Genomic DNA, 24,387 nt, shown 5'->3' with positions numbered 1-24,387 from the left:
ACTGGGCTAGATGGATCCCTGATCTGATCCAGTTTTGCAATTCCCATGTTTGGGAATCATTCCCTAAGCAAGGTTTTCTAACTGCTTTAATTCCTTCTGGTGAGTTTCGGAGAAACGTGGCATGGACATTCAGAGTTTATGGCCTAGTGGTTATTAGATAAGGCACTGGGAGTGAGAAAACGTTGTCAATGATTGTCACAGGGTGGTTGTTTCCTGTCATTAGACTGAACCCAGCATCCCTAGACTGGAGCAGGTGAGCCCAAACCAGCTAATTAAAGAGGGCTGGGCTACACCTGCGTCGATAAAGGGCTGCTAGTGAGCACCTAGAGAGGAAGAAGGATGGAGACAGGCTGAGCCCTGGGGCGGGAAAGCCATGCTGGAGAGGAGAGCTAGCCCCTGTTGTGGGTCCCCAATGGAGCCACGGGCTTGGGGAAGCAACCCGGGGGGGGAGCTGAGCTGACTGAGGCTGGGAGGCTCGCAGGAGCAGGAGCACGAGAGATACCTGGGAGGGGAGTCTCTGAAGCCTGAGGCCAAGGACTTAGTTACAACTGCTTTTTGTTTGTTTGATAACCTCTGTTTAAAGAAATAATCCTCCTTGAAAAGCCTGGCGTGGCAGCGCCTGCCTTGGAGCTGGGGAGAAGTGACAGCCCTGCTGACAGTGACTGTCTGCATAATCTTGAGAAAATCACTGTCTCTCTGCCTCAGTTTACCCATCTGTACTGTGCATCTTTTACACGTGATGTTTAATTAATAAAAGATTGTAAAGCTCTGAAATCCTTAGATGAACACATACTTTTGTAGACATTTATACATCTGTAATAAAGCTATCTCGGCATTTGCAGCCTGGTTCTGCAACAGGATCACCCTGGCAGAGGCTATCCCTGAGTCGTATCCCAAAAAGGGCTGCCGTTTTGGTATTGGTTTTGACCAATAAAACATCTCGACTGGGATCACATTTCCCAACTCAGGCCAATATTTAAGAAGCTGATTTTAAATTCACTGAATCAGCATTAACTCAACACCAATATATCTTCCAGATGCCACCCTGTGGCTGAGAATACATCTTGCAGCTGCTCTTCCCTAGAAATGTTTCCATGACTATATTATAATGATATTTAATAGGTTTTGCTTGTTCTCAAAGAAATCCTTGTTCTTTGTTCCCAACTGTGTTAGGGGAACGGACAAACCAGACAAAAGTGGGGCGGGGAACAGAGGCGAAGTAAGTTGCCCAAGGTCATAGCACAGGGCCATGTCAGAGCCAGGAATAAAATTCAGGTTTCCTGCATCCAAAGTCATTGCCCTATTCATTGGTTCACAGTATGGATCACACACTGCCTCCCATTGTAATGTTTGATTATAACATGTATACATTAAAAGTATGTAAGGTCACTCAATTGCCCTCTGTGTATATTTCCCACCTGATATATATGCAGTTCTACCAACTTTGGTTTATATACTGTGTCTGTTTGTACACATGCTCACATATGTATGTATATAACATTTTATAGAATATAATATGTTATATATACACATTTTACATATACATATACATTTTATAGAATATCATATGTTCTATATGCATTTTATAACATGTACTTTGACACCTATGGCCATTTTTCCATATGGGAGCAACCACCACCCTTTTATCTCCTTCATCCTCTGCCACTCAGACCAAATGGCCTCGTTTTACAGAACGGCACTGGGGGAAGCATGCCGCTTTTGCCCTTTCATTTAAGTGAAGGCCAGAGGCATGTCTGCATTTTCTCATTATGTGAGAGTGTTTAGGGGAGATTTTTTTCTGCACAGCTGGACGAGTGGGGGAGTTTAGCTGGTGTCATGGAGAGCAGTGCACGGAGGCCTTTGTTAACAAGCCGGAAAGGTGCTCTGGAAAGTTTTGTTGAAGTCAGAAGCTCACCTCCCTATTGAAAGAGGATAATTCTTCTCTTCACCTCTCCCACATGAAGTGGAGTGGAAGGAGTGACCCTTTAAACCAACAGTTAAATACAAAGCCTTTGTTCAAAAACTCTGTGGAACAGGGACTATGATAGTGTATTTAGCATCACAGTGATTAGAAATGGGAAAAACCTGTTCATATCTTGGTCCGTTCTCAGTAAAGTCAGGATACAGTGACCTGATATCATTTACTGAACAGCTGCAGTGCTTGATCTCAATTGTATACAAATAAACTAAAGGACCCAATCCTGCAAACACTACGAGGCATAGTGCTTATTGGGGTCAATGATATTATTCACAGTACGCTATACTTGGTAGTAAGTACTTGTAGATTTAGGGCCTGAAGTTAACAATCCATATTTTTTTTTGATTGCCATAATTCACAGACTGATGGTGAAAGTGACTCACAGATTCAATTATTTATGAGCAGAGACTGATTGTTAAAGGGCAAATTAAAGGATAGAGTAAAATTAAGTTCTGCAGGAGATTAACTTTTCTCTTGCTTGTATGCAGCGCATGAGATTTTGCAATAAAAATAATGCTTTCCACTCACATAGAGTGTAGTGTTTTAAGAATATCAATGTATTTTACATTGTCCAGTGGACAGAGCATGTTGATTGGGGCCACTAGACGCTAATATAATTCCAATCACAATTTGACAAAAATAATTAAGCCTCTTGGATAGTGGCTTTAATCTAAATTCACAGTCCATGTGCTTCCCCCCCCCACACACACTTTATTAATCAACCAATCTGCTCCTGAGTCCAAGTCAAGCTGCTGGCCCGCTCTAAACTTGGCCTGACCCCACCCAAGCCAGGCCTCTTGGCAGCTATACATGACATCTGCAAAGATCAAAGAGCATTTTTTGAGTTTTTATGTTGTGTCATTTTAAACTGATATACAGGCACACCAAAATACTACTGACATTAAAAGAAGTTGGCACTACTAGAAAACAAACTGCACAGTTGTGAAGAGGAAACTGGAACAGGACTGGTATTGGTGCAGACCAGCGTCTGCTGCAATCATTGCCGTGGCATTAATGTGGTATCCCATGCTCCTCCTTTGAAGGGAAGCCTATTGTCCAGAGTGAGAATTTATCTGATTTTTAAAATAGGACAACAAGATCCAATATGGGCTCATCTCTACTGGGAGCCAATTCAGATGTGCTTTGCAATGTATCAAAATGAGACCAGTTTCTTTACAGGGGAGGAAAGGGGAAAATACCTTCACCCACCTTGCACGTCAGGCCAGGAAACAGCTACAATGTACTTAGGGAGAACAGGCCCTGCTTTCAGCGGCATGGAGACTGGCAGGGTGAAGGCAAGGTCATAGATCTCCATAGTCTACATGGACCAGCAGCTCTTCCCTCTACGTCCTTAGATGGAGTCCCGGCTGATTTGGTTCCTCCTTGGGAATTTCTGGGCCAGATATTCAGCTGGTGAAAATCAGCCTAGCTCTGGCTCTGTGGCAGCAGATCAGCTCTTCAGCAACCCCTGACTATCACACGTTAGCATCACATTGTATAATTTTGGTCACTCTGCATTGACTTGCACTGCGCTTTGCGAATGATTCCCTACACTTTCCCCCCACAAATCCCACCTTTGCAATTGCTCAGACATTAGGCAAGTCACCTACTTCTCTGGCTCAGTTCCCCAGTCTGTCAAATGGTGATAATATTTACTGTCCTGCCTCACAGGGGCTTTGGGAAGAGCTACCTAGTACAAATGGTGTGGTTTTTAATCTTTTCCCCAGTAGGTGAGATGTCTTTAGTTGGAGGGGACTTTTCTTATACTTAGAGGCCTGATTGTAAACACTTACTGGCATCAAGGTGAAATTTATTCTGAGCAGAAGTTCGGCACAAAGCTTATGCAAATATAAGACCCATTTTGAGGACTTAAGTAGTGCATAAATCTCATGGTGGTCCTTTTTAGAAGGGTGAACTTCACTTGTTAGTGAGCACTTTCCCAGGTAGTCCCATTAAAATCGCTGGGACTTCTTGCCTGAGAAACTGCTCTCCAGCATGAGCGGAGGTTGCAAAACTGGGCCCATTATGGTGAATACCATTAGAACCAATCCTATTTTACCTATTCGTAAAATGGCAAGAAAATATTTTAGCTACACCCAAGTGTTAATATACCCCATGTACATGTCTTATTGTCAATAAATCTGCTACCCACAGCTGATACTTATGAAATATTTTCCATTGCTCCCATATGTACTTCACTGAATTCTAACTCATTTTTCTTTCCTTTTTAGTTTTTCAGATTATTCACACCACAAAACAGGCCAAAAAGCACAGCTGGAAAACACACTGCCACATGAAAAAATGCTTTTCCTTTGAAGAACTGTAATGGGGCCATTTATTTTTTTTTTTTAAAAAAACAACTCATCTGGGATATGAGCTCCTTTAGGATGTAATGTTAGTCTGACTTATTGGAAGAGGAAGGTGTTAGCATCTTTATAAAAACAATGTGTTTACTTTCAAATGGAACACATGCTGTACCCTTTAATTTCTTGATTAGTGTCATTCCATCACAGAGAAAAAAGCCACTCACTCGATCCAGTAGCACTAAACTAATACAAATCAAACACATAATTTCTGGAATTATTCACACAATGTTTTCAAAAACTGACAGTTCAATAGCTGAGCAATACATTTTCTTGCTAATGAGATACTAAAATGTTTTTGATGTTACGCCCAGGGAAACCTAGTTATTGTAGAATTACAGGCAATCTGTGCAAATACTGTCCTTTACTTGCAATTAGTTTCTCATTTTGATTTGATGATACCCAGCTGCATATATTTGACTGTTCTATTATATAATCACTATGATGTTACATGTACTCAGTACTTTCTTCTCCATAAACAACTGGACTGTCACACATGGATTATAACAACATCAGATAGACTGCTGGTTCAAATACCTATGGTGTATACACACACACACACACACACTAGGAGTGCAGAGTGTAAAAAGTGTGTGTCCTGACATCACATTGTTTTCTCAAGTAGATGGTGAAAAAATAAATTTAACTGAAAAACCAGTTTTAGTTCTTCCTGTGCTTAGTTCATTATCAGGAGCTTCTAAATCAGAGCTGGCCAAAGTGCTACCCATAGGCCGATTGAAGCCCATAGATTTCTGAAATGTAGCCTAAAGGCGGCCCTCAAATTTAGCAAACCGCAGTCCACAGGGACTGCGTGATATGTTTTATCTTATTCTGAGCACTTCAAGTACCATCAGGATAGAGCATAGCATGGTAGAGCTCTAGTCTCCATTGGTCACACCTCCATACCAATGCTGAAAGCAGCTGCAATCTGCTCTAATAGACGGAAATGAGGAGTGGCCCTGAGTCTCCCCAAGTTGCCAGTTGGTTCCCGGTAGGCAAATTTGAGCTTCCCTGTTCTAGCATTTGTCCTTGCAGGCTTTGGCTCTCTTGTATTTGTTGTTTCCCAGGAAGAATTCCTTTGATGTGATTGTGATGATACACATTTTCTCTTCTCAGCAGAGATGAAGTAGCATGCTACCTTGCACTACATGCCTCACCAACCCAGTGTAATAAAAAGAAGTCGCTGGTGACCAAATGTGACAGCTTGTCTCTTATTATCTGAGGATGCTCCCAGAGATAACACACAGCTTCTCTGGGTACATTTTTAATTGGAAACAAACTGAATGGTGCCAGTATTGACACTCAGGGCTGCCCGGGGGGAGGGGGAGGCGGGGGGCGCAAGTGGAGCAATTTGTCACAGGCTCCAGGACCCACAGGGGCCCTCACAAGAATATAGTATTCTATAGTATTGCAACTTTTTTTAATGGAAGGGGTCCCCAAAATTGCTTTGCCCCAGGACCCCTGAATCCTCTGGGTGGCCCTGTTGATACTGTTGGCAGGCACCTTTAAATAGGAGATGAGGCTGTATTGTGCCTCTCAATTGCTAATAACAAAGGTCCACGCCTAAATACTAAAGTGATGGGTGCGTTAGAAAGGCTGCAGATTAGTGGGTCGTTTGGTTGTTCTTCCCCAAAAGTCTCAGAAATGAATATCTATCTAGATGCTAAATGGACCAGTTTTTTTAAGTCAGAAATTTCCAAGCACAATCATTCTTCTCAACTATTGATTTTTTACTTTAATATATGTGAAAAACCTAATTTTTCTTAGCTACTGAGAATTGTATGTGTCCTACCTACCCCCTAATTGGAGTCAACATTTTGTGCAACACATGATTGCTTTAATATATTGGTATAGTATTATCTTCCTCTCCCTATTCCCCACAGACATCTCAACAGAGTATAACTAATTCATACCATCCTTCTGAAGTACATTGAATGAAAATCCACTTCAGCTCACTGATCATCTGATTTAAATAATCTCTCTCTCCAACAGCTCTTTTATCATTTCTAGTGAAAGCTTCATGGCACTTGTTCCTTTTTCTTTGAGGTGCCTCAGCACCATTTCCTTGGCTTTATTTTATTGTCCTCCTAACCTACAAAATCCTCCATGGAGTTGCCTCACCCTAACTCTTTGGATTTAATTCATTGCTACTGCATCCAGAACCCATACTGTAGACCCTCAGTGGTAGAATGTTACCTAGAAGTCTCCAGCAAGTCATTGGTATGAATTTGGTCAGCTCAACTGCAAAAGTGAATAGGCTAAACTCTATAGGTGCCATGCCATGGACAGACATAAGAACAGAGGAATGCCCATACTGGGTCAGACCAATGGTCCATCTAGCTCTGTACCTGCCTTCTGACAGTGGCCAGTGCCAGATGCTTCAGAGTGAATGAACAGAGTAATTATCGAGTGATCCATCCCTACTATTGAGTCTCAGATTCTGGCAGTCAGAGGTTTAGAGACACCCAGAGCAGGGTGATCATCTTGGATAGTAGCAGTGATAAACCTGTCCTCCATGAACTTATCTAATTCTTTTTTGAATCTAGTTATAGTGTTGGCCTTCACAACATCCCAGGGCAATGAGTTCCACATATTGATGATGTGTTATGTGAAGAAGCACTTCCTTTGGTTTGTTTTAAACCTGCTGTCTATTCATTTCATTGAGTGACCCCTGGTTTTAGAGTTATGTTAAGGGGTAAATAACACTTCCCTATTCATTTTCTCCACACCATTCATGATTTTTGTAGATCTCTTATATCTCCCCTTAGTCATCTCTTTTCTAAGATGAACTGTCCTGATCTTTTTAATCTCTCCTTATGTGGAAACTGTTCCATATCACTCATTTTTGTTTCTCCTCTCTGTACCTTTTCCAGTTCCAAGATATCTTTGAGATGGGGTGATTAGAACTGCATGTAGTATTTAAGGGGGTCAGCATACCATGGACTTATATGTTTTCAGAGAACTATCCATGATACCACTCCACAAAGATTTTAGAGTCAACAGCTAATTTAGACCCTGTTATTTTGTATGTATAGTTGGGATTATGTTTTCCAATGTGCATTACTTTGCATTTATCAATATTGTATTTCATCTGCCATTTTGTTGCTGAGTCACACACATTTTTTGGATCCCTTATAACTCTTTGGACTTTGGATATAGTCAGCTTTGGACTTAACTATCTTGAGTCATTTTGTACCATTAGCAAATTTTGCCACTTCATTGTTCACCCTTTTTTCCAGAACATTTATGAATATGTTGAACGGTATTAGTTCCAGTGCAGATCCCTGTGGGATGCTGCTATTTATCTCTCTCCATTGTGAAAACTGACCATTTATTCCTACTCTTTGTTTCTGGTCTTTTAACCAGTTTCTGATCCATGAGAGGACCTTCCATCTTATCCCAAGACTCCTGCTTTGCTTAAGAGACTTTGGTGAGGTTTTCTGTCGCAGTACACTATATCCACTGGATCACCCTTGTCCACATGTGTGTTGACCCTCTCAAAGAATTCTAATAGATTGGTGAGGCATGATTTCCTTTTTGAAAAGTCATGCTGACTTTCTCCAACATATCATGTTCATCTATGTTTCTGATAATACTGTTCTTTACTATAATTTAAACCAGTTTTCCTGGTACTGAAGTTATGCTTACCAGCCTGTAATTGCAAGGCTCCCCTCTGGAGCCTTTTTTAAAGATCAGCATTACATTAGCTATTTACAGTCATCTGATATAGAGTCTATTTTAAGCGATAGGTTATATAGCACAGTTAATAATCCTGCAATTTCATATTTGAGTTCCTTCAGAACTTTTGGGTGAATACCATCTGGTCCTAGTACTTATTACTGTTCAATTTATCATTTTGTTCCAAAAACCTGCTCCCTTGACACTCAAAATGGAAAAGTTCCTTCCAATTTGTCACCTAAAGCTAATGACTCAGGTGTAGAAATCTACCTCACATCCTCTGCAGTGAAGACCAAAGCAAAGAATTAATTTAGCTTCTCTTCAATGGCCTTGTCTTCCTTGAGTGCTCCTTTAGCACCTCTACATTCAGTGGCCCTGCTGATTGTTTGGCAGGCTTCCTGCTTCTGATGTAATTTTAAAAAAATTCTGTTTTTTGGTGTGGCTTTTGCTAGTTGCTCTTCAAATTTTTTGGCCTGCCTAATTATGTTTTTACACTTGGCTTGCTAGAGTTTATGTTCCTTTCTATTTTCCTTAGCAGAATTTGACTTCCAATTTTTAAAGGATGCCTTTTTGCCTTTAACTGCCTGTAGCACAGCTGACTTACCTCTGCAGCACCTCCTGCTGGTGACTCCTGGGAATTAGTTCATTCCAGCTCTGGAGCGCCCTATGCAGGCCAGTGATCCGCCTGTCCTCTGGCCCCATGTCCCTCCCAGGACCCCAGTGCCCCTTTAACCCCACCAATCTGGGTCTCCCCTCCCTGGAGAACCCCCACCCACTATCCCCACTTTGCCTCAGTTTTAGCTACTGCCCAGTCTCCATCTAGCCCCCATTCACTGGGGCAGACTGCAGTATCAGTCACTCATCATAAGCAAAGGGGTTTGGACCTGCTGCCTTTGCCTACCCCTCAGGCTGTCCGCTGCAACCCCCGATACCTCTTGGCTTTATGCTAGGCTGCAGCCTGGGGCTTTCCAGGCAGGAGCTCCCCAGCTCCTCTGCCTTTCCCCAGCCCTGCTTCACTCAGGTACCATGTGTCTAGCTCCCTACAGCCAGGCCCTTCTCCCTCTACAGGCAGAAGGAGGCTGCTTGGGCCTCTGGCTCACAGCCTTTTATAGGGGCCACCTGGGCCTGATTGGGACATGGCCACAGCTGAGTCTGCTTTCCCCAATCAGCCCAGGCATATTGCCCCAGCCACAGCCCTCTCCTGGGCTGTTTCAAGCCCCGCAGGGCAGGAGCAGGTAATCACTCCACTACCCTGCCCCTTTTACTCTGGTTTTAGAGTAGCAGCTGTGTTAGTCTGTATCCACAAAAAGAACAGGAGTGTTTGTGGCACCTTAGAGACTAACAAATTTATTTCTGCATAAGCTTTCATGGGCTACAGCTTGGTTAACCAGGGTGGCATTTTTTTGTGTTTTTTACCAAACATTTTTAGAACATGAGTCTGAGCAGTTTAGTATTAGCTGTCGTCAGACTGACAATACAATGATAGTGTGTTAAACTAAATTATTCTAAATATCTCAGCAGACCTGTTTCTTTTTAAAATCAGCAATTGCAATTACAAAAAGTTAAATTAGCAGATACTGTAACCTGTATTTAATTAGCCAAATAGTTAACCCACCCAGTTATTCTTCTGTATTGTATAGTAGTGCTCACTCATGACTTCATATTACAAACTCTCTGGGGCTTTCTTAACTGGGCAAACTCAACCTCCATTACAATATCATCCACACTTATAGCCTGAAATAATAAGGTATGGAATATGGCAATATTTAAGAACAGGAGAGACATGCTACTGCAGTGAAACAGAGCTGGGATTCAGTAAAGTGAACTAGAATACGCATCTTAATTCTTATTCTGAATTTCTGACCATCAGATCATTTTTACATGAGTTATGGTTCTTTTTTCTTCTTGTCCCACTTTTCTATTCCTTTTTCCTGTTATATGCACCTTGGTCTCGTTTGTATCTCCTCGTGTCCCGAACATGGGCCAAACTCTCTGCTGATGTCAATGACTTTGGTGGCATTGCACACATTTGCATGAGCCGAAGATTTGACCTGATGTCTCTCTTGTATTCCAAAAGAGAAAAAAGTGTCAAATTAAATTTGAACAGTCAGAATGTTGCCAAAAATAGTTCTCTGCTCTCACTGTGTGTCTATGACGATGAATCTCAAGGTCAAGCAGAGAAATTGCCTTCCATATAAACACTTACTGTCACTCTTAATATCAGACCAATATGAACATTTACTGTCACTCTTAATATCAGACCAACAGATTAGTTGAAATAACGGTGTTTATTGGCATGTAGAGTGTCACTGGCATGCCTAAGCCAGAATATGTCTTGTGAAGTGAGCTCACGTAGCTTCAGTAGTGCGGCCAATGTCTAACTTACACAAAATAAGTCAAACAGGTCACAGAGGGTAGTCAGCAATAGGCCCTGAACTGACCTGGCTTCTTGGGTTATGAGAAAGGAAAAATAAATCGATCACTACTTTCTTGGCTTTACCTAGGAACTGCCACTTGATAGATCCAGACAGCACTTTTTATTTGGCCTGCTGGGCCCTGATTGACTGCTGCCTGCTTCCAGTCCTTCTAGGCACTGGTCTTGATGGTTCCATCAGCTGCTGACCCTCGGAGGCATCTCTAGGCAACCCTGGATGTCCAAAACTTGCTATTCTTCTCTGCTTAAAGGCTGTTTTATGGGGCGGGGTACATCAAGGCAGTGAGGTCTCTGGCAGGGGGCAGAAAACACCTGGTACACCATGCCACATGTCTCCCACTACAGAATGGCCCCAGAGGTCCAATCTTCTTCCATTCTAACTCTTGCCTGGGAAAATAAATCTGCATTCCCACACTGGGTCCCAGGCCAGTGTTGTACTTGGAAAGTGTAGGGGTGCAGCCAGGGCCAGCTCCAGGCACCAGCAAAGGAAGCAGGTGCTTGGGGTGGCCAATGGAAAGGGGAGGCATGTTTGGGTCTTCAGCGGCAATTTGGCAGCGGGTCCCTCAGTCTCTTCCTCTTTGAGTTTCCCCCGAAGTGCCGCCGAAGAGGAAGAGAGGGAGCAAAGAACCCACCGCCGAATTGCCGCCAAGGAATGAAGCGGTGCAATTGAGCTGCCGCCAAAGTACCGCCAATAGGTTTTATTTTTTTTTTTTTCCTGCTTCGCTGCTTGGGGTGGCAAAAAAGCTGGAGTCAGCCCTGGCTGTAGCGCTAACTTTGTGAGCAGGGATTGGTGTCTTTCATCGCCTGCATCCATTTTAAGGGAGCATAGTCTGTTATTAGGTGGAATGAGACTCCTAGGAGATAGTATCATAGTGCCACCACAACCCACCTTATAGCTAGGCAGTCTCTCTCTTTCTGGTAGAGATCTTGGTCTCCCACTGTTGGTGTTTTCTGTTCAAATAAAGAATAAGGTGCTCTACTCCTTGGAATTTTTGTGATAACACAGCTCCTAGGCCCATTTCAGATGCATTGGTTTGTAGAATAAATGGTAGTCAAATGTTTGGGCACTGGAGCACAGGTTGCCAACACAAAGTGTCCTTTATCTTTTCAGACCCTTCCCCCCACTCTGTCATCCACGGTACCTCCTTTGTTACTGACCTATTCATGAAGTCCATCAACAGGGCTAACAGAGGAGTTGCAAAGTGGGGTTTAGAAGCCTATAAAGCTTGTATTTAAGAGTGATTTGAAACAGTTTTCACTGGATCAAGATAAACTACTTGACTAGTACTGTAGTGATCAGCCGTATACATGAGAATATTGTTTACAAGCTACTGTTGGATATGGAGACTTTTATCTTGTACATGGCGAAACATTCTTATTGATCCCTGTAAGTGATTAGTTTATGGCCTAAAGCCCTAGATTTGCATAGTTTACATCACTATTTGCACTAGCGCTAATGGTCATAAAGTTATCTAAATCCAGCCACATTATTTGACTCTTCTAAACTACTGTCATACAAAATTCTACAGATTTACAATGTGTTATGTGAAGGAACATTTCCTCATTTAATAGTCAGCCACCAACTTCATCATCCATTTGTTTTCATGTTATGGGACAGAATAAAAAGAAGAGGAACTGATCAATTTACAGCAAAGCTGGTTAGAACACAATATTTTCCATGAAAAGCTGATTTTGGAGGTGAGGAGAGAATTGATGGAAATTTTTGCACTTTTCAATGAAAAAACAATTTTTTTCTGATTTTTTGAAATAGTTCCCCTGTCCCCTCCCCCCGCAATGTGATTGCTTTTGGTTTTTGGAAACTGATGCCAAAAAAGTCATGTTGTTTATTTTTTTGTTGAAAATAAAACCAGAAATTGTTGATGAAAATATTAATTTCCAATAAAAGGCTTTTTGAAAAATTCCAATTTACAATATTTCCTTCATAATTGTAAACAGCTCAGTGAAATATCCTTCAACTCTTCTCCTTCCAAGTTGAATAGTCCTAGGTTTTTTTGCAATCTCTCAGTACATGTTTTACCATATTTCTAATTACTGTGTTGCTGTCTCTGTACTTTCAATCAAATTGGATACACTATTCCTGAAGACTATTTAGCTTTGTCCACCATTATCACCCATTAAAGCTATATGGATACAGATTTTACAGCTTCCTATTCCATCCAAGTGAATGATGTATAGGAGAACGAGACTGTTCCCTAGCATGCAGCACTTCCTGTGGGTAAGATAATAGGACATGCTGTATAGACTTTGGGTCAAATCCTAGCCCCACTGAAGTCAATGGCAAAAGTCCAATTAACTTTAGTGGGATGAAGATTTCACCCCATGAATTTGCTAATGCAGTAGTTTCAAATAAATGTAAGTGGAGCTGCATGCTCATACATGTCATTACATATTCAAACTTTGTATAACCAAAAAATAATTACCGTAATTAAAAACATTTGGCCTAACTTTAGAATTTATTTGTTTCATCTAGTTTCAGTAAATAGAATATTAACAACCCTGATCATGGAGGCTAGACACCCTTGGCAAATAATTTAAATATCATCCTGCAAAGACAGAAACAGCAGCAGTGAACCAAAATCTTTTACTTGTGTTTAAAAAAATAAAAATACCCCCCCACACACAACTGAAAGAAGTCATCCCACTATGTTGGCTCTCAAGTTAAAATCTACTTTCTGGGTGAAATCCTGGCCCCATCGAAGTCAATTGCACAACTCCATGTGGCTTCAATGGAGGTCATGATTCTAGTCTGTATGTGCAGTTACGCAGCACTTATTTTTAGAGCTGATCAAATTCTGATTGTTGGCCTTGATATGAGGGTGGCTAGATGATCTGATGGTCTCTTCTGGCCTTAAGCTTTAGCTTTCTGTAAAGTGAATGTAATTTTTGCAACAATTTGCAGGAAATTTCCAATTTTTTTTCAAACTGTCCAGTAGAGGGTAGAAAAAATACAATCACATTTTTATGGAAAATTTCATCCAAAATGTGGAACCTTTTCAACCAGCTCTATTTATTTTATATATGTCAACTAATTCCCAAATACAGCAGCACCCCCAGTGCATCAGTGATACATCACATTTTGTAAAACTGCTGGGGGAGAAAAAAATCCAAACTTTGTGACTATTGGTGCAAAGCTGGAAACTTATGGTAGTTCACTAAGGCCCAGTTCTTGCTCCCACTGAGGTCAATTGCAAAGCTCCCATGGACTGTGGTGCAGTGTTAAAAAAAAGTGCTCAATGAGTGTTAAAAAAAGTGCTCAATGAGTGTTAAAAAAAAGCTTGGCAGTAGCAGATTTTAAAAGCCTAGTGCCTTCAAGTTCTTTAAGATGCTCTCAAGCACTTCATAGTGAAGTAGCACGGGCACAGGAAATAGAAGTCATGTTTGTAAGGTTTGGTGAACAGTTTTGGGAAGTTTTTTTCAGGAGGAAAAGAAATACTCTTCATTAACTGCATTAACTGAGCTTAGTTAAGTCAGCTCAGACTCTTGGAAACATTCATTCTAAATAATACATTACTGACCAGATAGTGAAGTCCTAACTAAAGTTGTGTGAATAACTTTTTTCAGTTTGTTGGCCATATAGATCCACCCCAAAATTAAATTCACTGCAGGTCAACTATTTTTGAAATCCAAAAAGTTGGAAAACGTTATTTTGGGTTGCATGAAACACTTTGTTTTAATATGATTTGGTGTGTTTAAAATGGTATTTTAAAGTAAAATGGAAGGAAATTTCAAAACAAAAAGTTGGTGCAAATTAAAAATAAATTGTTTCAAAAACATTGAGATGAAATGTTTTCATCTTTTTTGGACATTTTTTTTCCATTAAAACAATTTGATCAATTCAACACCAATGCACAAAATGTTTGAGCTGAGCCAAATCTGTATATTTTGGTTAAAAAAAGGTGGCTAAAATTTTTGTCCAGCTCTAGTCCTAGTTCGGTTTTAATGTGGTGCTTAGTCAGTCTTTACTCAGAAGCTGCTTAAGGCCTAACACTGGCTATAAAATCTGGGTAGGGACCTCAGTATTGAGCACTGATTATCAGCATTAACTATGTCATCGATGTGTTTCCTGTGATAAAATAGTCTTCTAATACTAATAATCTATTACTAATATTACTATTATGCGCTGTTATAATACTATTCGTAGTGTTATATGTTTATTCATGCATCACTTTGCTGAGCTGTGGTAATGAGTTAAAATATTTATTATACATCTAGTGGAGCCCGTGAAGTCAGCTGCTGCTTTCCATTAAACCGTGTGCAAAGATATTGTCACTGATGCTACAGGAATATGAAGAAGCTCTTTCTGGAATTTCTACCTTATTTTGTCATTACAGTAATTATGTTTCAGAATCTTTTCTACGTCAGTCTTCTGCTGTCAAACATAACATCACTTCTCTTAAGTAGCTTCAAAACTCATGGCAGCTTTAAAATGGCTTCTAACACACCAGTAATGAAATACTGTTTTCCTACCACGGACAGTAAAATGCTAGCAGTGATACCGCCACTCTGAAGGGCTTATAAATCAATAAACAGAGAGGCAGTGAATGAACAAAATGCTGATTGAGGTCACAAAACACTTGAAGTATCTGCAGATAATCAGAGTCATATGCTGAAGAAAAACAGAACTGCCAAAGATGCTAATGTTTATATTTCCTTTCTATATTCCATTGTTACGACAGGAATTGAGGTTCAGTTACCTAATCAAGACAGCCAAAAGTGAACTTAAGTTACTAGAATTACTAGAATTTTCTGACATGACTTTTCTAGTCCAATAGATATCAGTCTTGTGATAAAATGACCACATTAACCAATATATCTACTATTTATATTTGCCTTTTTCGTCCTCTTCTCCGATACAACTTGATTATTCAGCGCCAATGGTCAGGGTATATCCTGTTAGTAGAATAGTGCAATACACAGATTAGGCACATGCCCACTCTTAGGATCTGTAGTATCTCTTCCAAAGCACAGTGCCCACTACCACCACGTTGGGCATCGGTTGAGTTCTGGCTCATGCCATCTATTGACTCACCAAAACCATGACTGTCACCATTAAATGACAAAGGGAAAACAACATTGCTGCAGGATTGTGAAGCTCAACATTTCTGTGCAGTTGGGTGCAGCAGTTAATTTTATCATGGTTAAAGGATTACATTTTATATGACCGATCAAGAAGTGAGATATATTTCCCATCCTGTGAAAGCTCAGACTGGTTTGTCGGTGCAGCATTGTAAAAAGCAGGATGGCAGGGCCACCAGTGAGGCATACTGTGTAACTGCTACCCCCTGCAGCAATGCTATGGTACACACCAGCTCGTCTTGAACAATCCCTGGTAGCATGCCAACTGGTATAGTGCAGCTGAGGCATGGACTCAAGGCAATTCAGCTGTTAGGGTCTATGGACCCTAACACCTTAGGGGTCCCAGTATGCACTCAATCTGCAATGCCATGCTCCTCCCAGGGCCCAGACACTCTACTTGCATGACCCACTGCTCCCCGTGCCACAGAATCATCCCCAGCCACTGACCTATCAGCCTCCTGAGGAACAAAGCGAGTTTATCACAGTGCCCTGACCCATCACTGCTGAGCCAATTCGCCACAGCTGGTCACTGATATTCCCTCATCCCCATAGTCTGGCATGTAACTGATATCTTATCACCACAATATAGACCCAGGGCCAGCATCTCCTTCCAGACCTGTCACTGCAGGGAGCAACTCCAAAGCAGTAATGTCCCCAGCACCCCCCCTTAGGAAGCACATGGGTTCAGCAACCCCACCACCCAGCTCCTGAGGTCAGCCTAAGAGCGGGTCTAGTCCCCTGCTAGGAGATATTTTGGCCGGAAGGTCAGACACCTTTGAAAGGTTGAACAAACAAACATGTGGCAGTCGTATTCATTTAAAAGCAATGGCTGAGGGTTGAGCAAATAGAATTAGTTATAAACATAGGAAAACAATGAGCGAGATACTCAAGTGCTATACATTGATTTCAGTGATGCCACCCCAATGAAATACACCAATTTATACTAGCTGAGGATGCGGCCCAATGTGAGTAAGTGTGGGAGAATCTGACTCTTACTGTTTAAAAAAAATGCCATGTAATCTTTTGGCTATTGTTTAATTCTCTTTAAATAATTTCCTTAAACGTTCCCCCATCCTCTATCAGTTAAAGATAAAGCCCTAAATCTCATGGCTTCTAAGTTTGCAAAAGAACTTAGGAATCATAAATAACCTGTCACCCTGAACTATGACATCACAATATTATGAATTAATACAATAGACCTGAAGGAAGGTACTGGAAAATCTTAGATGTATGGTACCACAGTGGAGCTGTTAATTACAAACCTAAGAATCAATGAAGATGAGATTTTCTTGCGTGCAAATTGAAAATTCAGATAACGATAACAAGATGAAATCATCTTTCTGCAATACATAGTGTTAATAAGAAACTGATTTAATGTAATAGCTCAACAATCTTTAAAGACTTTAGTGTCATTGTTCAATAATGGGCCCATCTTTTAATAAGTTTGCCTTTCTGAATATGCAAATGGATCAATTGTTAGAGAATCACGAAAAGCTTTGCAAATGTATCTGGATGAGCTTGTTAATAAAACATCACGTGGAGTGTTCCATTCATATAAGACAGGTGGGGTCTACTCTTGTTAATATCCAACAAAAAGGGAGAACAGTTCTCTTTCAAAATGCCATTAAGTGAGACTTCCTGCACTCTGAATAGTGTGTGGGGATAGGAACTTTCTTTAGAAGAAACTTCCAGTAGATGACAGTAACAACACATTAAGCTCCAGATTTTGCCACTCTTAGTCACATTGTTATTTGGATAGTCTCATAGAACGTTACTAACTGCAGGGTAAGGGACTACTGAACATGGCAATAGGGGATGGAATCTGACCTTATGTTCTTTTGAGGGACCCCTCGCCTGCCTTACTCACCTTCTTTCATGAATGGTCCCATGACTTGCAGTAGATTTATCTTGAAGTTAATGCGATTGCTCATGGAGCACATTTAATGTTCAGCACAAGTTAGAATCTGGCTCTAGTGTGTACTTTGGAAAGTTCTCAGCATGAAAAATGACAAAAGTCTAAAACAAATTCTAAAGCCATTTTTAAAAGAGAATTTTCTAATGATTCTATTTTTCCCCCTCTATGAAAGATTTAGCCTATCAAAGATTTAGCCTATCAAAATGAACACCGCCAACTTATAATGGGATGGCAGAGACCAAAACTTTATAGGCCTATTAGGAGGACTGAGCATCCGCAACTCCCATCAAAGTTAATGAGAGCTATCCAACAGCTTTGATCATCAGGGCTAGTCTTATGGGCTAGATTTTAAAAACAGCTCTGTTGTGTGCTCAGCACTTGGGAGAATCTGACCCTTACCTAGATGTCTAAATGGGAACTAAACTCTTTGGAAATTCTTTCTCCAGGTGTGGGAGCTAAGCACTTGAAAATCTAGCCTTACGTTGTTTGGACTTTGTTATAAGCCTATCAATTCAGTGCCCACCCTCATTTCTACCTTGATTGTCAGCCAAAAATATTTTTTGGTTTTGCCTATGATTGTATGCAGCTACTTTTGTCACTGAGAAGGGTGGTGGCTTGTGGCAGTCAGTAAACCATGTTCAATAATGTGAGGAAAAAATGTTCCCTCTTTCTGCATTTATCAAGTCAGTCAAGAGGGCTGAAATCCAATGCAGGTGAGTCTCATCTTACGCAAGGGGTTCCGTTCCGTGGTTAGTGTGTAAAGAGAAAACCGTGTATAGTCAAAATTGCATTGAATTGAATGGTGGGCAGAATCGCCCGCACTACAGGTACAGTATTAAAATTGTTACTTTTCCTTTTTTTTTCCTGAAATCGCGCATGCTTTAGATGCGACAGATCTCTAAGGACCTGTCAGAAGAGTTCAGAGTCATCCGTACCAAACCCTACCATCCAGCTTAACCCTCATCTGGATTCAAACATTGTTGCCCCAGCCCATATCTGCATCTTTCTTTGACACATACTGACTAGATGGAATTTGTGCTTGGAGAAAAGTGATACTATTCATTGCAGAGACATATTATTTTAAGAAAGAATTACCAAAATGGACAAAACCAGCCCTTCTGGGAAGTTTCATGGTTTCAGAGGTATGGAAAGTTTCCAAGCCTAGTAGTGTAAGCACTAAAAAATAACTACGGTGTAATAATAGTGGAAATGACTAGGGCCCCCATATTCCCCTCCTGCATGGACACTCACAGAATGCAAAACTCACTTGACAAACTCAGCATTGGTCTTCTCCAGATCGGTGTCATTCTTTCACAGACAATAGTGGTAACAGAGCAGCAGAGACCATGGTACAGAATCCAAGTGTTGATCTGAGACCCACTGGAAGAGACTGTGGCAATCTTTGTTGATCTTAGACCAGATATCCAGGCTGTTCTCCCATTCTCTCTCCCAGCCACCTCTCCAAACCTGGCAGCATAACCAGTTTAGTGAGCATGCTTTTGTTAGTTTCTCCACAGGGACTCTGCTCTGATGAGGGTCAAAGAGTACAGAAGAAAAATATGGATGTTCCCTGACTCCTACCCACCTCTATTCAGTCACATCTGACTCCCCTTTTAAACACAGAGTACCATTAATGTTATTGTATGAAGGGGATGGTGGTAGCTATGAGGCAGAAAGGACACATATCCAAGGGCAGCTCCAGGCCCCAGCACGCCAAGCGCGTGCTTGGGGCAGCAAGCCACAGGGGGCGCTCTGCCAGCGCTGCAAGGGCAGCAGGCTGGCTGCTCTCGGCGGCTTGCCTGCGGAGGGTCCACTGGTCCCACAGCTTTGACGGACCTCCGGCAGGCGTGCTGCAGAAGGCAGCCTGCCTGCTGTGCTTGGGGCGGCAGAATTCCTAGAGCCGCTCCTGCACATACCATACTGTGAAGTCATATAACAATAGCTTTGTGAACCAAACTCCAGATCCAGATTGTATAAACATTGCAGAGTTCACAAAGCCACAATTATCGCATAAACCTGTGGTCAATTCCATGTAAGCAATGACTATAGGATTACCACTGGGAAATTCATATATGTTTACATTAGAAGAGTGTTAAATTTGCAAAGTGAAGCACTCAAAAGTCAGGACATGTCAATCTTAAAAGTTGCAACCTCAATTCCATTTATGCTTATGTATTATGTAGAGTAAGAAACTACTCAATTGGATACACATGACAAAATCTAAACCTAAACTACTATTAGTAATGTGAGGGAATCAAATAAATATTGCCTCTGGCTAAAAGAAAAATCACTTTTTAAAGATCTGTACAAATCCAATTGCAAATTATACATCAGTAGTCAAGTCGTTGTCCACTCCTAATGTTCACAAAATTCCCATTAAAATGATTGAACAACTAACTCAGTGTGAGAAAAGGTGATAGAATTGAGCCTAAATAGGACACTTATTCCTAAAATAAAAGGAATATTATGACCTCGCTGCATGGCTCAAAAATGAGCATCTTTAATTGCAAGATAATGTTAACAGATTCTTGGTTTCGTGTAGATCTCTTCGGTTTTGCAGCTTTCACTGACATCTGGTGGAGAAAGACGAATTTCTTGGTTGGTTTATTTAAATTCATTATCCAAGTTGGCTGTGGTGGGAGGGGAAGGGGAATAGACTCAGTCAGGAAATGCAAACCACCATGTTTTTTCTCTTGAAAATGAAGCACGGTTTTGTGCACGTGATGTAAAAAATGTTTGGAATAATGAAAGTCCATTTCTGTTGCATCATTTGTGAGCTAGTGGGAGATTTATTGCTTTGTGTAAAAAAGAATACGGGGAAAACCATTTATTTGTTTGCATAATGGAAACATGATTTTATATTTGCAGTAGAAGTCTGCACCATTGTGGTTACTCCCTACTGAGAAAATAGTTGCCTCTTCCCTAATTAGAGACTTAATAGGAGAAGCATTCTGTTTGCATTCATTATTGTACATAAACAGGGTTTTTTCCTGTTTCCATGCTTCAGGGGGTGGAAAACAGTGCTTGTTAATCTAATTGCTTGATCGAAGGCTAAATTCTGGCCCATCATGCCAGGGTACACCAGAGGAGAAATGGTGATGATGGAAGCCTCTAACTCCTTTCCAGCACATCGGTGCAAGATGCCGGTAGAATGCTAAGTGGCAACTGTGGTGAACAGTAGCCCTCAGCGGGTAACATGGACAATTAGGTAAGAGACATGGCTCAAGGTTTTGTCACTTGAGCACGCTTGTTAGCATCTGGAACTGGTGCTGGGAAAGGTGCATTCTTTAATTTTCAGCACTTAACACCTTTCCCTAGTGTTCTGGGAGGTTTTCTGCCTCTGGCTTACTCAGGCAGAAGTCCTCCAAGCACCTCATGTTGGTCATTATAGCTCCACACATATACACAGCCACACTGCTTCAAACAGGAATGAGGGCACGATTTAATACGATCATAAATAGGCAACATATACCATGCTGAGTCCTAGTTAAGTGTGCTGCAGGAAGCTTCCACCTTGGCATTATTGTCCTAAGGAAGGGTATAAGCAAAAAAATCCACCTTGTGTTAGAAATTTCACTAAACCACCAGAGACGACATATCTATGGTGCTATTGATACAGAACCACTGCCTTTTTTTCCTCCAGTTGCACAGGATACAGAACCATATGGTCCATGATCAAGTGACCGCACTGCATAATGGTAACAGTGCTTTCCACATTCTTTGTCTAACTTCCATCTCAGTCATTCTTACCAGCTCCACTGAGGACTGCTCTGTCCGAGAGGCTGTTACATTTGCTAAAAATATCTAAGTAGATCACTGCAGAAAGACAGATTTAAAAAATCCAGCGGGCTAATCCAATTTGCCAATGTCAAAGTGTAAGCATGAAATCTGTTACTGTTGTTGTTTGTATGAGGAGAATGCCTAAAAGTCTCATTCAGAATGAGCCCGTTTTTTCTAGGCAGCGTACAGACATCTCGAAAAACATGGTCCCTGTCCCCAAGCATTTATGGTCAAGATTAAGATGAATATTATAAACAATAGGAGGAGGGAGGACAACAGTAGGAGTAATGAAGTTATGCATTAATATGGTTCAGCAATATACAACTAGTAGGAACAAAATCATCCCTAGTCTGATTCCATTGGCTTCAGCAGAGTTGCACCAGGGATAAATTTGGAACATGAAATTTCAGTGTGTTCTAAATTAGCAAAATGGTTTCTTCTATCAGTTCACATCTCTGTGCAGATAACAAAGAAAGTTTTAAAGTTTCACCCTAAGCCAGTGGTTCCGAAACTTGTTCTGCTGCTTGTTCAGGGAAAGCCCCTGGCAGGCCGGGCTGGTTTTTTTACTTGCTGTGACTGTAGGTTCAGCTGATCATGGCTCCTGGTGGCCACAGTTCACTGCTCCAGGCCAATGGGGGCTGCTGGAAGCAGTGGTCAGTATGTTGCTCAGCCCATGCTGCTTCCAGCAGCTCCCATTGGCATAAAGCAGCGAACTGCAGCCACTAGGAGCCACGATCGGCTGAACCTGCAGATGCAGCAGGTAAACAAACCAGCCCAGCCTGCCAGGGGCTTTCCCTGCACAAGCGTTGGAACAAGTTTGGGAATCACTGCCCTAAGCAATCAGATTCTCTCCCATACATATCTATCTGTTGTCACGACCCCGGGTTTCTTGTGACCCAGTCTTTAATGCTTCCTGCCACCACCAAACTTCTCAATTGGACGTTTTACCTTGGGACACTCTGCCTTCTGCTCCCTAGTTACAAGGACCCTGTCCCCAGGAGCAGTGAGGGTGTTGAGAGCCATTGAACCAAACTGTAAATCCTGATAATGGAAACCACTTCAATGCAGGGGGTGCTGCAGCACCCCTAGCTCAAGCACCTATGCCCCAGGGTATGGGTGGGGGAAGGTATGGGGAAATAGATATCCTAGGGTTCTTCAGTGGCCTCTGTCAAAATCCCCATTCACCACAGTTGCATACCAGGCTGAATTAACAAATTTGAAATGTATTATATACAATTAACACCTAGGACTGAACTCTGGCAGTGCCCACTGTACTTTTCAAGCTCCAAAAAGTCTTACTTCATACCTTAGTTAAGGCTACCTTTTCATATGCCATGGAGTCCAAACTTTTCCCAGTCTGGTCTTTCCACCCCCCCTCATACCTTTACATTTTTACCTTCCTATACATAATCTCTAAAATTACCGGAGACAAAGAAAATTAGAAGAAAACAGATTTTGCACATACAAAATTAGAAATCACATTTTGAAAATTTAGCCCGCGGAGTGCACAAAATGTGGTATTCCAGTCTCCAGCAGTGTTTACTGATCAGTGCAACCCTCCCTTAGCTGCACTACGTAGTTCTACATTTCAGGTTCATTTAACTCCTTCATTCCCACCTGCCAATTCTCATGTAAAACTTTCGCTTGATAATGGATTCAAAAGTGAAATACCACTTATGGGCACAAGGTGGCACTTAAAGCACATCCAGTAGTGGAGTAAAGCCCTAAGTATTTATTTGTAATAGATAAATGGTGATGTTAAGGAATATTTTCAATTCTTACAGCGGTGGAAAATATATTTAGGAAGAGTTTGGAGGATGTTTTAAAATAGCTCGTTTCTATGCACAGAGTCTTATCCATGATTAATCGCTTGAAGAGAAAAGGCCAAAATATGTTGCCCATGATGTTGAATAAATTGCAACTTAGTTTTAATTTCGAAATGGACAAATAGACTGCTCTGTATAGGAGAAGAGGCTCCCTTTTTAGATGTTTTTGTAAAACATTATCAGCTGGATTTCAGGTTAGCTTCAGCAGGAGCTGCAAAATACTCAGCACTTTTGGAGAATGGGCCACTTGTTTAGATGCTTAGATAAAATTCAGGAGTCTAAATGTAGGCAGACTTAAAAAAAATCTTGGTGAATAGGTGACAGAAAAAATACAGTTTTTTGAAATATTATATTTAGTTAGCAGCAAAGAGTCCTGTGGCACCTTATAGACTAACAGATGTAGTGGAGCGTGAACTTTCATGCGTGAATACCAGGACGTCTGATGAAGTGGGTATTCACCCACGAATGCTCATGCTCCAATACATCTGTTAGTCTATAAGGTGCCAGAGGATTCTTTGTTGCTTTTTACAGATCCAGACTAACATGGCAACCCCTCTGATACTTGATATATTTATCAGAGGGGTTACTGTGTTAGTCTGGATCTGTAAAAGCAGCAAAGAGTTCTGTGGCACCTTATAGACTAACAAATGTATTGGAGCACGAGCTTTCGTGGGTGAATATCCACTTCGTCAGACGTATCCAATACATTTGCTCCAATACATTTGTTAGTCTATAAGGCGCCACAGAACTCTTTGCCATTTTTGATATATTTAGTTAATTATTCTGCTCCACAGACCTTCCTCCCATTCAAACAGGCTCTTTATTAAGAGAATTATTTACAGATATGTTGTAACCACAGCTACCATTGTAGCCCTGTGCACACAGACTGACTTGCTGCTGCCGCCTTCTCCTTCCTGCTCCAAATTCCATGCAGGTTACTATAGCCTTGGACAAATTAACCTTTCTTTGTCTCTTTTCATCTCTGTAAAGTGGGGCTAATAATATTTTAATTACTTCACAGGGCGGTGATAAAATAGTGATAAAGTAGAGCAGGCCAAATATTACAAAAAAACTTTGCTTGCAAATATTTGAATTTCAAGTGGCTTTCACTTCAACCATGTTTTTACCCCTTATGATTTCATAGTTACACAAAGCTGGGTTTTGTGTGCATCGATATTTGGGAAATGGCTGTTCTGAATGTGAATACTGAATCTCATGTAAATATTGGTGGTTATGCACAAACAAGCATATTGGCTATTCAGCATTTATTATTCATTATTCTTCTATTTAAAAACTTTTCAGTCATCCAGTCAGAG

This window comes from Chelonoidis abingdonii, chromosome 15 (assembly GCF_003597395.2).
Source record: "Chelonoidis abingdonii isolate Lonesome George chromosome 15, CheloAbing_2.0, whole genome shotgun sequence".
NCBI lineage: Eukaryota > Metazoa > Chordata > Testudines > Testudinidae > Chelonoidis > Chelonoidis abingdonii.
Note: the sequence above shows the minus strand (reverse complement) of the source record.